The sequence below is a fragment of the Diabrotica undecimpunctata genome, chromosome 6 (genome assembly GCF_040954645.1).
Source record: "Diabrotica undecimpunctata isolate CICGRU chromosome 6, icDiaUnde3, whole genome shotgun sequence".
In the NCBI taxonomy this organism is placed as follows: domain Eukaryota; kingdom Metazoa; phylum Arthropoda; class Insecta; order Coleoptera; family Chrysomelidae; genus Diabrotica; species Diabrotica undecimpunctata.
The window spans coordinates 68881743-68898180 of NC_092808.1; the positions used below are offsets into that span (position 1 = coordinate 68881743).

The 16438-nt window shown below is 31.5% G+C and overlaps 1 protein-coding gene across 3 annotated transcripts in view; it reads left to right on the top strand.

The window, feature by feature from the left end:
* Rbbp5 (retinoblastoma binding protein 5) overlaps positions 1-16438 on the top strand; it is a 372021-nt gene that overhangs the window by 335128 nt on the left and 20455 nt on the right. The window lies entirely within an intron of this gene.

Genomic DNA, 16438 nt, shown 5'->3' on the forward strand with positions numbered 1-16438 from the left:
ACCTTTGGTACCTATCTTGGTTGTATGAATTTATAAAATTGTCTCCGCGTAAAAGTAATCCATGTACGCACATGCTCTTTGGATCACTTTGTTGTATGCTGCAGACAGAAGTGATCCAATGAGCACGTGAAAGTAACCGCTCTCCGTGTATTTTATTGATGGTCGAACTTGTCAGCTGCCAAGTGTTAAATTGTTACCTCTCTCCGTGTATTTTATTGATCGTCGAACTTATCAGCTGCCAATTGTTAAATTGTTTCCTCCCTCCGTGTATTTTATTGATGGTCGAACTTGTCAGCTGCCAATTGTTAAATTGTTTGATTTGAAGTAAACAGCTGATAAAAAGTTTGTTTGTAAACGTCTAAAGTAAAACAGCAATAATTTGTAATTGTTAGATTAGAACTCTACTTAATGTTACACGTCACGTGAAAGTAACAGAACACAAAAAATTGTGCAGATGGCATTAATGAACATGGAAAATAGTTCCGAATCTAACCCATATGCAACAGATGAAAGTGATTCGTTTCAGTTAACTGAAAACGCGAAGGTAACGAGACTTTAAGCACAAGTGAATATTCACCAGCAGGTATTTTCTACTTATTTTAGGTGATATATTATCATTGTTTAATAATTTAAGGAAAGTTATTTGGTAAATTTGTTTGAACTATTTTGGAAATAGAAGTCAAAGATTTGGCCAGTAGCTTCACGTGGCAGGTAAAAAAACGTTTAATATTATTTTTTTTTGCAAATAAGACAATTTTCTAAATATATAACAGGAACTTTATACCTGCTTTACTGTAATGTTTACCAGTTAGTCTAAAGAAGTAAGTAATGAATAAATCATGGCGTCGCGTCACTTGCATTTTGGATTTTCAGTCCTTAAGATCGAGAAAATGTCCCTACATGATTAAACAACAATGATACTATGTATAAAACACCTTTTTTCATGTTATTCATGCAGCATCAAGTTATGTTTCTTTTTAGAGACTCTTGAGAATATTCAGCAACTTGTGAGAGATAGTGAAGAATCAGGTACCTCAACTGCAGCTATAGAAAATTTTGGCCGTTCACAGGAAGTCTCAATAAGGAAACGTCAGAATACCACAGCATGGAAACGTAATATAATTAAGGCAAAAAGAAACCGCGGCGAAGAGTATGTAAACTACAAAAGCAAGACTGTATCTGCCAAAAATTTTCGTCCTGTTGATTGCCAATGCAAAAGGCAATGCGCAAGCAAAATCAGCATAGACATGCAAAAAATAATACATGGACGCTTTTATAACCTCGATTCGAATGGGCAAACTATTTGGATTTGTGGAACAGTCAAGTTATGTGCACCAAAAAAACGAAAGAATCGCACACCAAGCCATAAGCAATCGACTCGTCAAATCATGTTTAATGAGCAACAAGTTTGTAAGAAATTTTTTCTCTCAGTAGTTGAGATCAGAAACAAAAGACTGGATTATGCACTTAGACACAAAAATGAAGCAATCACAAATATACCTTCACCAGATCAACGGGGAAAGGCTGGAAACAAAAAAAAGCGATGAAGTTGTCGACAACATAAAAGACCATATTATAAGCTTTCCTTGCTACACTAGTCACTACGGTTAACGTTCTAGTAAACGTCAGTACTTGCCACCTACTCTTATCCCCTCTTGTCTTATCCCCAGTCTATATTATTCTACCTCAGTACATTATATCGTATCCAATCTTCACACTGACAACGTAATTGCTAGTATCTGATAGTTTTAGTGTATGTGTTCGATAGTCGTAAAATATTTGAATTTCCTCTTTAGTTACTTAGTAAATTCTATTCACTCAATTCAGTTCCAATTGTCTAGTAAATTTAGTAACGAGTTTTATGCCAAGTTGATCAAATCTTGATCTTGATTGGAAGTTACTATACAACCAAGTACACGTGCTAATAGCCAGTATTAATTGTAACTTAAAAGTTAAAAACCATTTATGTATTTTATCAGAATATGTCTATATATATATATATATATATATATATATATATATATATATATATATATATATATATGTATATATATGAAGTAACAAGAACTCCAGAGACCTCTCTCTGATAGTAAATTAGGTGAACCGCAAATTGAAAGCCTCTTACTAGAGACTTTTAACGACGCTAGAAGTATCCTTTTACTTCAACATGCATCTACGATTCACCTTTGAAAATTACCATCTTTTTCGCTCTTTACGTAGAGAAAGACGTTTAAATGAAAGTAAAAGATTGCATTTCATTTCAATCGGAACTCCACCATTGCTCTACACGTGTTTCGAGTTATTCAACTCATCATCAGGAGCACTTGTGGAAGTTCCACACCATTCTCTTAGTATCCCACACCACACTCTCTTAGTATCCGTGGTCACAATATTAAAGTTGTAATATTAGCTTAAATGTTCATATGTAGTCGAATTCATGTATAATCGGATATCGTTAAAGATGTACAGTAATAATAGTTCTATTTACAGTATATACATACAAACGAATACATAATGTACAAAAAATAGATGAATTGAAAAGAAAATATAGAAAAATATAAACAAATTAATATTTACAAAAAAAAAATACAAAAAAAAACCAAAATATATTTATGAATTCCTAAATACCTAATTCTATTTCGCTGTCGCTATCCTCTTCAAGATTAATAACAATTGGTTTAATTATGTGATTCAAAGTAACATATGAATTTTCTACGTTCATTACATGGCGTACTGAATTTTTCCAACTTTCTGGGGAGATATCATCAACACATTTCCTTATTAATTCGACTACACTACCACTTAAAGTCGGAGAAACATTTTGTGACCTAACATTTGACTTTAGTTGGTGCCACATATATGCTCTATGGGATTAAATAAATAATAGTAGGGCGGAAGCCGTAACACTTGTATGTTCCATGTCCTCGGCCAATGCGTCACAAACATATACTTTTTTAATAGAAAATGATTTTAACACTTCTAACAGTTCATTTTTTTTCTTCAAAATATATATCGTTTTCTAACAGGTAGTTTTGAATTTCAATTTTCGTGTTATTTGCACTTGGAGACTTATGTAATTGACGACTGTGGTACATTGCATTGTCTATTACTATCACACTATTTTGAGGAAGGTTAGGTATAAGACTGGTATAAGAATGGGGCACATTGTGAGAGGTGAAAAGTACGAACTTTTAAGAAATATCATGCAGGGCAAAATTAAGGGCAAAAGAAGTGTGGGAAGAAGAAAAATATCGTGGCTTCGTAATCTACGTGAATGGTTCGGGTGTAGTTCGATTGAACTTTTTAGGCGCGCTGCTAACAAAGTCGCAGTGGCCATGATGATTTCCAATCTCCGCTAGGAGTGGCACGAGAAGAAGAAGAAGGTATAAGAAAATTCTTATACCATTGCTCAAAAAGCTCTGCCGTTGTATCCTCATGGTAGTCCACGCAGGAGTCTTTAATGTTCTTTGCAGAAAGCCATAAGGCATTTGGGACCCAACCATTTTCTGATCCTGCATGTAAAATTGTTATTCTTTTCCCTTTGTTTGATGGAGCTTTTGTTTGACACCTGTTGGAAGAATCGGACCATCCTTTGGATGGTGTTTCATGAGTGTCAAACCATGTCTCGTCCAGATAAATTATTGGTCGATCTTCTGTACGGTACTTTCTTATGGAAGTTATACAGGGTGGTCCTTAAGTAATTGTACAAAAAGAAACAGTAGATTCTACACTTTAAAATATTACGATTTAAGCTAAATTGCTTTAATAAAATGTTGATATTAAGAAAAATACAGGGTGTTAAAGTGCAAATTAAAAATTTTATTTTTGGCTATAACTTTCATGTTTGTAAACATTTATGCATAAAAATTTACAACTGGGTACTTTTAAATATGAGAAATTATAATTTTATGCACACTTTGATGTAGCGGATAGAGGGCGCCACATATGCCACATATGTGGCATAAATTTGCACTTAACTTTTTTGCTCTTTGAGTGAACTGTATTTGTGATACAAAATATTAAAGATACATTATTTCAACAAAAAAAAAGGTATACCTGTTAATAACTTTTAAACTCAATAGTTTTCGAGATAATCGCATTTTACAAATCAGCTGCATATTTCTGAGTTAAGGCAATTACCCCAGGCAACGAAGGAAAAATAGACAAAAACATTAATAAATCTAAATTTTGGTATAAAATACCAATAACTAAAGATAATAGTTAACGAAATATTAAATAAAATAAATATATCAGCAGGATAATTAATAATAGGATATGACAAAAAACAGAATAATAGGATTTTACATCACACATTTTATATTTTATGTTAAATTAAAGTCGTAATCAAAACATTTTGTTTACAAACCAAATTAAGAAATAGTTAAACTAAATTACTAAACTTTTTGTTAAAGTAAGTGTTCGATATGTCTACCATTTTCATTAATTCATTTGTCAATATATTCCATAAAAATCATCTCATATTAAATAGCATCATTGGTTCTAAAGAAACTATTGCAGTATTTATTTCTTCCCATATTTGGTTGCAAATGTTTATGGCATTCTTATAGACACGTTGTTTTAATACGCCCCGTACACCAAAATCAAGCGAATTAAATTCTGGGCTACGTGGTGGCTATAATGTATAATGGACGAATCTATATCCAAATCTTATAGTATATTATGTCGCAAAGGTTAAATAATGTATTAAACTGTGATGTATCTCATTCATTGGTTACTTATATACACTCATATAAGCTTACGAGTAACTATAATTACATATCGAACAAATGGACTATTATGATAATGATGATAATATTATGAACTAACGAACTAATATTATGCTGAACTAAATTGCCTGTTTGTTTACTATATTTATAACAATATCGGTTATTAGGCCAACCATGATGTTTTTGTAAAAATGCTGAGTCTTTAAGGTAAGATTTGTAGCAAAAGTATTATGAAACAAGACACGTGTGTTATTTCATACCTGTGCTTTAGTTTCCATTTGTCATAATAAAAATGGGTAAACAACAATTTACGTAATGAACAATAAGTATTATTTTGGGTTTTTTTATAAATTAAATAATTATATCAATATCTCACCACATTGCCAAGGAATAAGACTGCCACGTCCAATCCAACGTTCAGAAAAGGTATATTTAACTATGTTCTCAACGCCTTCTCTCTAGAATGTGGTGGTGTACCATCTTACATAAACCATATATTTTGGTTTTTCAGCATTTTACAATAGGGAAAAAGTAATACAACGCCAGTAGGTATAGAAATTTAAGAAGCGATAGAAAAGGGAAATTGTATACATGATGACGGCCAGCGTCTGAATACGGACACGGCACCTAAAGAAGAAGATGAAGAATATTTTCTCCAATAAGACATTTAGCAGCCATAACAAAAATTTTGTAATGTTACATTATCATCTTTGAGTTGTTTTAATAAGAATAAACTATGAATTATGCTTATCTACAGGTATTGAGTGCTTTACCGCACAAATATCACAACTAAGAATTATGAGGCAGCTGACTTATAAAATGCGATTATCTCGAAAACGGTTAAATTTTGAGGTTACTAACAAGTATACCTTTTCTTTGTAAAAATAATGTATGTTTAATATTTTTTAACACAAATAGAGGTAACTTTAAGAGCAAAAAAGTTAAGCGCAAATCTATGCCACACCTGTGGCATATGTGGCGCCATCTATCAGTAACATTAATTTATGTATAAAATTATAATTTATCCTACTTAAAAGCGTCCAATTATAAATTTTTGTCCAAAAATATTTACAAACGTAAAAGTTATAGCGAAAAATAGAATTTTAAATTTCCACTTTAACACCCTGTATCTTTCTTAATATCAACATTTTATTAAAGCAAGTTGGCTTAAATCGTAATATTTTAAAGTGCAGAATCTATGGTTTCTGTTTGTACAATTACTTTAGGACCACCCTGTATATTCAGTACGCCACTTTTGTAAACGATGAGACTCCATAAGTACTTGCCTTTTGTCAATTGTACGATATCTGAAGCCCATTTTAGACAAAATCCTCCAAAGACTAATGCGGCTACAGTTTATTTGTGTATCATCATTAGTAAGCCGTTGTTTTAAAGCATCTAATGTAGGTATCCGTTGCTCTTCGTACATTGTGTAAATGTTTCGTCTTATTAAGTCCTTATCACTTTCGTCAATACATTTGGTAGAACCAGCATCCTTACGCTTCCTTCTTGACTTAATGGGATTTGATGTAATTCTTTTCACTGTGGTTAGAGGTATTTTCGTTAAATCAGATATTTCACTGGCAGCAGTATTAGCAGTAAGTCCTCTTGTAAGTAAAGAACTATATATTGTTTTTACGATTTCTCTAGCGTCAGCAGATAAATGCTTTTTCTTTGCTGGAACACTGGAAGAAGCATCATCAATGTTTTTCCACGGACGCCACATAATGCTGTTTTATAGGTAAAACACTGGTAACACTTGTAACACTTTCAACTAAATGAAACAAAATGTATATTTAAAAATTTCTCATCGGTTTTATATACTTTTACAAATTATACAGAATAGAGGGAACCTGTATAATTATTCCAGGAAATACTTAACGATCTACAAATTTATTGTGGTCATTAAAAGATCAACCATTGATAGTGAAACTCACTGTTAAAATGTTTACAACTTTATGAAATAAAAAAATGTATTCTAATCGTTTTTATAATTTTATACGATTTTTTAATCGTTTTTATATTACCAGGAATTTATTATACAAACAAGATAACGACACTCCACAGTAGCTTCAATTTTACCTGAATACTTACCTGCTCAACTAATGTTGACTAAGCTGGGGTACTTGCGGTCGGGTTTTATTGCAATCATTAAGCACTCAACCATTTTTCGTGAAATAAACTATATATATATATATATATATATATATATATATATATATATATATATATATATATATATATATATATATATATATATATATATACAGGGTGGTCCTTAAGTAATTGCACAAACAGAAACTGTAGATTTTGCACTTTAAAATATTACGATTTAAGGCAACTTGCTTTAATAAAATGTTGATATTAAGAAAGATACAGGGTGTTAAAGTGGAAATTTAAAATTTTATTTTTCGCTATAACTTTAACGTTTGTAAACATTTTTGGACAACAATTTACAGTTGGATGCTTGTGAGTAGGATAAATTATAATTTTATACATACTTTATTATAACTAATAGAGGGGGCCACATATGCCACATGTGTGGCATAAATTTGCGCTTAACTATTTTGCTCTTTAAGTTAGCTCTATTTGTGTTAAAAAATATTAAAGACACATTAATTTTACAAAGAACAGATATACTTGTTAGTAACCTGAAAATTCAACCGTTTTCGAGATAATCGCATTTTATAAGTCAACTGCATAATAATTCTTAGTTTGATATTTGTGCGGTAAAGCACTGAATACCTGTAGATAAGCATAACTAATAGTTTATTCTTATTAAAACAACTCAAAGATGATAATGCAACATCACAAAATGCTTTGTTATGGGTGCTAAATGTCTTATTGGAGAAAATATTCTTCATCTTCTTCTGCCGTGTCCGTATTCAGACGTTGGCCGTCACCATGTTTACAATTTCCCTTTTCTATTCCTTCTTAAGTTTCTATAATGGCTTTGTATTATTTTTTCTCTATTATAAAATGCTGAAATCCCAAAATATGCGGTTTATACAAGATGCTACACCACCACATTCTAGAGAGAATGCAGTTAGAACATACTTAAATACAACTTTTCTAAACGTTGGATTGGTCGTGGTAGTCATATTCTATATGGCAAGAACATGAATATGGTAGTCATATTCATATTCTTGGCAATGTGGCGAGATATTGATATAATTATTTAATTCATAAAAAAATCCGAAAATAATAGTTATTATTCATTACGTAAATTGTTTACCCATTTTTATTAGGACAAATAGAAACTAGAGCACCGATATTGAATAACACATATGTGTCTTGTTTCATAATACTTTTGCTACAAATCTAACCTTAAAGACTCAGCATTTTTACAAAAACATTATCGTTGGCCTAATAACCGATATTGTTATAAATATAGTAAACACACAGGCAATTTAGTTCAGCATAATATTAGTTCGTTAGTAAATCATAATAGTCCATTTGTTCGAGATGCAATTATAGTTACTTGTAAGCTATAACGTAATGTCATCGATAGGTTATTCCGTGTGTATATAAGTAACCAATGAACGAGATACATCACAGTTTAATACATTACCTCTAATTTAATACAATACCTCTGCGACAAATAAGATGTAGTTCTATAATATACCATAAGATTTGGATATGTATGCAAAAGAATATATTCATCCATTATACATTATAGCCACTTCGTAGCCCAGAATTTAATCCGCTTGATTTTGGTGTATGGGGGGCATTAAAACAACGTGTCTATAAGAATCCCATAATCATTCGCAACCAACTATGAGAAGAAATAAATACTGCAGCAGTTTCTTTAGAACCAATGATGCTATTTAATATGAGACGATCTTTTATGGAATATATTGACGAAATAATTAAAGAAAATGGTCGACATATCGAACACTTACTTTGACAAAAAGTTATGTTATTTAGTTTAATTATTTCTTAATTTGGTTTGTAAACAAAATGTTTTGATTATGACTTTAATTTAACATAAAACGTAAAATGTTTAATGTAAAATCCTATTATTCTGTTATTTTGTCAAATCCTATTATTAATTATCCTGCTGATATATTTATTTTATTTAATATTTCGTTAACTATTAACCAAAATTTAGATTTATTAATGTTTTTGTCTATTTTTCCTTCGTTGCCTGGAGTAATTGCCTTAAATCAGAATTATGCAGCTGATTTGTAAAATGCGATTATCACGAAAACTGTTAAGTTTTGAAGTTATTAACAGGTATACCTTTTTTTTTTGTTAAAATAATGTATCGTTAATATTTTTTGTCCCAAATACAGATAACTTAAAAAAGAGCAAAAAAGTTAAGTGCAAATTTATACCACATATGTGGCATGTGGCATATGTGGCGCCCTCTATCAGTTACATCAAAGTGTGCATCAAATTATAATTTCTCATATTTAAAAGTACCCAGTTGTAAATTTTTATACATAAATGTTTACAAACGTGAAAGTTTTAGCGAAAAATAAAATTTTAAATTTGCACTTTAACACCCTGTATCTTTCTTAATATCAACATTTTATTAAAGCAATTTGGCTTAAATCGTAATATTTTAAAGTGTAGAATCTACTGTTTCTTTTTGTACAATTACTTAAGGACCACTCTGTATATATATATATATATATATATATATATATATATATATATATATATATATATATATATATATATACAACGTTTTAATTTAAATATTATTTTTTAAAATATTTTTGAAATTTTATGGTCACTTTATTATTTACAAATAGAAATTTTTTAACCAAAATTAAATAATATACACTTCCATTATTTATGAGTGTTCTTTTTTTTTTCAGTTAAAAAAGTCTGCAACAGTAAATTTATTGAAGCTATTAGTAATGAGTGATAGGAATTTTTATGTTGTATGTTTTCGACAATGGCTGGTCAAAATATTTTCAAATTCGGTGACTCGACTATATCGACAGTTTTGGTCTTTCCTACAACAAGAATACGTCTTATCCACTTTTCAACCAATGATGTCGTTAGTATCTAATATGTTTATATTCAGATTTTATTTTCCTTTAAAACTAATTATTTTGCCATCACTTTTTAACAAATTACAAACTGATTCTTCTTTTACATTTGATTGGTGGCATGTGATTGGTCTTTAAAAAGACAATTAAGTCCCACCATAACAGTAAAATTCTCTTGGGAGTAATACCTTTGTAAATCACGAGGAATAACCTTGAAAAAACTTGTGATGCTTATCAAACATCATTGACATCAAATCCTATTTTTTTTTACTTCTTCTTTAGGTGCCGTGTATATACTCAGATGTTGGCCGCCATCATATTTAAAATTTCCCGAAATATTTGTTGGCTGTGGCGCGAAATAATTCTTCCACCGTGAGATCACACCATTGACTGATATTACGCAATCATGGGAGCTTCCTTCGGCCTACCCATGTTTTTCCCTCCACGTTTCCTTGTATTATAAGACAAGTAGATGATATTTATGTGCCCAAATTATTGTTTTCCTTCTCTTTTTAATATTTAGGAGTAACTGGTTTGTAGTTATTACTCGATGAACATTTTCATTATGAATTTTCAATGTTTTCAGCGGAATCAATAGCTATACTTGAAGCTCTAAAATATGTTAAAAACACCTGTAATAGACATATCTTAATTCTGTCAGATTGCCTTTCAGTTTTGCAGAGCATAAAAAACATTGAATTACCCTCAACATTTAGCAACCCCTACATATTTGAAATAAAAGACCGATTGTATTGTATCATTTATCATCGACTGGAGTCAACATAAAATTTATTTGGGTCAAAGCACATATTGGTCTCAAACACAATGAATATGTAGATCACTTGGCTAAAATGAGTGTAACAACTGGCTCTACGTTGAAATATATGCTTAACACATCAGATGTTACTACGATTTTCAAAAAAAATCAGCAACTTAGATGGAAAGAGCAATGGAAACATTACTGTTCTACAAACCATAAAAGGTATACCTCTTTACAAGCAACTCTACCTCAAACAACCTGGTTTCAGAATTTCAAAGCTCCTCGTAAATATATTACTACTATAAATCGAATACGCTTTGGACATGCATGCTACCCATGCCATTTATTTAAAATTAAAGTCATCGATGATGATAGTTGCAAACATTGCGGCAAGCTAGGTGACCTCGATCACATCTTTTTTGAATGTCCTAAATTTATTCAGCATTCAAACTCCCTGTATACAAAATTAACTAAATGCAATACATACGCTCCATATAATATACAGTCCTTGTTAGCCATAGGTTCTGTAACAATATATAATTTAATTATAGAATTTTTGTCAGACACATGCATAGCTTTATAAATCTGGTACTCGTTCATGAAAATTTTCATGAGCGTGTATAGGGTTAGACTTGTACCCTTTGTTTATCCTATATGTAACAATACCTTATCCGTGGTCCAGTATTGTTTGTCTGTTAAAATAAATGTCTTGACGGACCCCTAGACGAGAAGCGAGTGTCCTTGTATTTTCCTTCGACGTGTTCTTCTATTAATTATTCGTCCATTTCGTTTTAGGGATATCGCTGTGCATTTGTCTGAGAGAAATAATCTGTACTTATCTGTGTATACTTTTTTAAGGAATATATTATAACCTTTCGAGACTGGCTGAATGACGAAAGTCAATGCCACAAAAAAAAAAAAAAAATTTCATTGAAGGTGTGTGAGACCTATATGTTCAGAATCCTGCGATAGCCGCATAATTCGAATGCTTCCAATTGGCTGAGCATTTGGTTTTTAATGTCCTTGTCACACAGTCGTATAATATGATAGACTACACACAGCATCAGGACCCTCTCAAGAATATGTATTGACAGGTTTCTGTTACATAGAACTGGTTTCCATGTCATAAAAGCCTTCCGTAATATTTCAGTTTTGGTTATTATCTTGTCATTAGTCACATTCAACCACCTGCCAAGGTACTTACAATGGTTTATATGATCTATCCTCCCTCAAACTATCCACTTTGTTTTTAAAATTTTAGGACCCTTTGGGCAACTTTCTTCATTGACCAGGTTTACTAAGTTCTCTGTGAGAATGACTACATCGTAAGTGTATCTAATATTGTTAATTATTTCTCCGCTTATTTTTATTCCTTAATACCTATATTCCTTAATAAGATTTCTTCGGAATATATATTGAAAAACCGGGTGACAAAACGCAGCCTTGTCGTACTCCACGTTTAATGGGTAGTTTTTGAGTATGACTGTTTTCAATTTGAATAGAGGCTACTTGATTTAATACAATTTAGTAGTCATGTCGTAATTGTTCAGTCCTACTGTTTGGAGGTAATTGAAAACTGTATCGTGTTGTACTCAGTCGAATGCCTTTTCAAAGTAGGTGAGACTTTTTTTTCGTCTCATCAAAGTCGTCTGTTGTAAATCAGCCGTACTGCAGCCAATTGGCTTATTGTAAATCTTCCATTCCTTCTAAAACTATGGAACCCTATTTAGCTTGTACAGGTCTAGTGGATGAGTACCATATATTTTTAGTGTATGGTTGACTGTTTCATGTTCTCTGCTACATAGTCTGTAGTTTAAGTCTCCATGAAACAGTCCCATTGTATGCAGGAATCACTTGAATGAATCCAGTAATAGACCTGTTATTACGTTAAGCTGATTTCTGTTTGTTTTTCGCGTTACTTCAGTCCTATTACCGCATGTCCGTCCTACACATAGTTCAATTTTTTATTTCTTTATAGGAACTATCGACTATTATTTTAAATTATAAGGGCCACATAGCTCAGGCGGTAGTGTCGGACTTAAATAGACATCAAATTTACTAATGTTTGTATTTTGAGAACGATTTCCGAAGTGGAAATTGAAACGCCAATAAACGTACTTTAACCTTTAATTGTGGCTTGTTCCCATTTAAATAGTAATTACTATAATTCTTCCATTCTATCCACAGAAAAACCTAGTCATCTTGCACTCTTAAGGGGTGGATTTATACTAGAGACCAATCTTATTACTATTGAATTTTCCACTAAATAAGTGTTCTCTACCGTTCGTTGTTAGGTTATATAAAATAGATCTCAATGTATTTGTTGTTATAAATGCTGATTTATTTCCTATAATTCTTGCACATATTTTATGTTACTGTCCTCAAAACGCAAATGGGTAAATATTTTAGGATCCCGTTCAATATTATCTATTCCGTTCCATTTTCTCTACTACGTAAAATCCTTTGTTGATGAACGACAAATTACGTTTTATTAAAATAGATGTCAATACATGTTTCTCATCTAAAAGAGCATTTTCGTTGGAACAAGTGTAGAAGGATTATCAGAAAAATTTAAAGGGATAGGAAATAAATTCAACGTTTAAAACAAACGAAAAAATTGAGTTCTTTTTTTGTAAAACCTAACCTAACAATGAACAGGAAAAACAAATGATTGTATTTATAAAATACGAAATGTGAATTCGAAAACTTTTATTAAGACGAAACTTCCAAAACGTGCTAATGAAACAAACTACCCAGCAAATTCATTTGTAGAAAATAGAATATCGAGAATACATTATTCATATTGAGAGTAAGTGAAAGTCAATATTGAGACTAAATAAAATGTAAGACTCAATACGTATATAAAATGTAAGACTCGTATCATAATTTTTTCTTTCCGGTTTTTCCTTATGGTTTACCACAGGATTACTAACTACCCAAGGTAATTGTATTGTAATAATTGGATGTGGTTTTCTTTTTACCGACCAGTCACATGCTATCATAATTTTTTCCGACAGTTATTCTTAGGTTAGAGTTTATTTCATATAATCAAATGAACTGTCCTCTGTGTTCGATTTGAATTTAGTTCAATGTCATGATATTAGGAAAGGATATAGGTAAACACGAGAATGCAATTATTACTGAAATACAGTATATCTTTACCATTGCTCGATCTTGTATAAAGAGCTTAAGTCGCATATTTAAAACGAAAAAGGTAGATATAATTCATTCAGTTGGTATCGCTGACACAGTTTATAATGTAGTAGCAATCCGACCTGAGTCAATGGATAAGTTTTAAGTTATATAATACATTAAAAAGTACTTTTAGCTAATGCAGCAGGAGCTCAGCACCACATGGAGATCCTGCCAGAATACATGAAGTAAAGAATTGAATCCTGTCTATAAAAAATTGAATCTTTAAATCCGAAGAAAGAAAATAAAATGAAAAATCAGTTGGGATAATTCGGAAGCCCGAAACCACATGGCGATCCTGCCAGCTCAACACCACACTCTAATAACAACATCGCCCCAGGAATGCACTTAAAACTCTCTGCCTTTAAGGGCCGGTACTTTCTGCTACTACCTAATCGCACAATTAACAATTAACTTGAATCGTCATTTAAGCATTGATTAAATAAATTTCAGTACTTCCTGTCAATTTTGTGCCGATTAGTTAATCATGATCAAATCGTGGCTGTTAAATTCTCAAAAGATATATAGATATATATATATATATATATATATATATATATATATATATATATATATATATATATATATATATATATATATATATATATATAGAAACATACAGTGTGTAAAAGCCAAATGGAATAAATTCATTATTTAGGTTACTGTACATATTTATAAAAAATCCCGAAACACGTCAAATTTAAATTATAACTTGACATTCTTTAACGTGAAAATGCAACCCCTACCTTCAACCCCCTTAGAATTACAGGTACAACCCCCAATTTTTAAAATAGGAAGTATAGGCTTGTGATATATCGTTTGAAAGGTCTTTTCATTCTCCATTCAAAAATGTTGTCGCTTTCAAGTTTATTAAGATTAATTAAGATAAAATAACTTAAAATCATGTGGTTACCGAAATTCACTAAAATATACTCAAAACTTATTTCCCGTTTAGGTCTTGATAATGAGAAAGTGAACAAAAACCATAGCATTGTGGTTTTTAGATGGTAACCATTAAAAAACTTTAAAGAATTTCCGTGGCAACGTTATATTTTAACACGCATTAGTAAATTGTTTTATTTAAGTTGTCAGTATTTTAATTTAAGTAAAAAGTTCGTTCAATTCAATTCGGAAAAATGGTTAGAATAACGGAAATGCATAAAATAACTGGTTTACAAATGATTGGTTATGGAGATAACACCCGAACACAACAGGAAGTAACTCGCCTATTTCATGAGAAATTTTCTAATTTACCGCCTATATCCCACGGAACAATAAGTAAAATAGAGAAGCAGTTTCGCGACTTTGGTCATGTAAGGCAGATAAAAAAAGCAGCTGCCAATGCACTGAGTGATGAACTCAAATTAGATGTGTTGCTTGAGTTTCAGGAAAATCCACATACATCGAGTAGACAGGCATCCACTACATTCAATGCTAGCCATACATCGATAGTAAACATATTAAAAGAAAATAAATTGCATCCCTATAAGATGATACCTACTCAGGAGCTCATGGAAGACAATTTTGATAGGAGAACTTTTTTTTGTGAGCAAATGATGGACATGTTGGATAACAATATTATCCAATTAGAAGACGTTATGTTTTCTGATGAGTGTACTTTTTCACTTAACGGTCATGCTAATCGGCAAAATTGCCGCTACTGGGCCACGGAAAATCCTCACTGGATGAGAGAAGAACACACTCAATACCCTCAAAAGGTTAATGTTTGGGCAGGGATTGTAGGAAACAATATCATTGGTCCCATTTTCATTGAGGGCAACTTGAATGGCAACAATTATTTGGCACTATTTCAAAATGATGTCATTCCAACGTTGGCAAATTTATATCCTGATCCAGGAAACCCTCAAGTTCCAGCGAATACGATATGGTTTCGGCAGGATGGAATACCACCACATTACCAACTTAATGTCCGGCAGTACCTCGATATAATATTTCCCAATCGGTGGATAGGGAGGCGAGGATCGATTGAATGGCCAGCGCGATCACCTGATCTTACATTATTAGATTTATTTTTATGGGGATATGTGAAGAGCCTGTGTACAAAACTAAACCTTCTGATTTAAATGACTTAAAAGAACGAATAACGCTTGCGATTAGGTCGATCACGCCTGTTATGTTAAATAATGTTAGAAGACAGTTTTATTTGAGATTAGGATGTTGCCAAGACGTTCGCGGTGAACATTTTGAACATCTACTTCATTAACATTCATAGTTCTTTTTCGTGTTCTACATTTTATTACGTTTTGCATTACATTTTAGTTTTTGATTGTATTGTAGCGAATTTCGGTAACCACATGATTTTAATTTATTTTATCTTAATTAATCTTAATAAACTTGAAAGCAACAACATTTTTGAATGGAGAATGAAAAGATCTTTCAAACGATATATCACAAGCCTATACTTCCTATTTTAAAAATTGGGGGTTGTACCTGTCATTCTAAGGGGGTTGAAGGTAGGGGTTGCATTTTCACGTTAAAGAATGTCAAGTTATAATTTGACGTGTTTCGGGATTTTTTATAAATATGTACAGTAACCTAAATAATGAATTTATTCCATTTGGCTTTTACACACTGTATAAGTTCAATAAATTTCATGTGTACAATTATCACCTATTAGACATTGTGGAAAAGTTTAGGAATTGTTAAAGTTCCTGATTCAAAATTAGAATATTCCCATTCAACAGATGTTTAACATAAAGTATATTAACAATATAAACTGCAACAATTTGTATTAA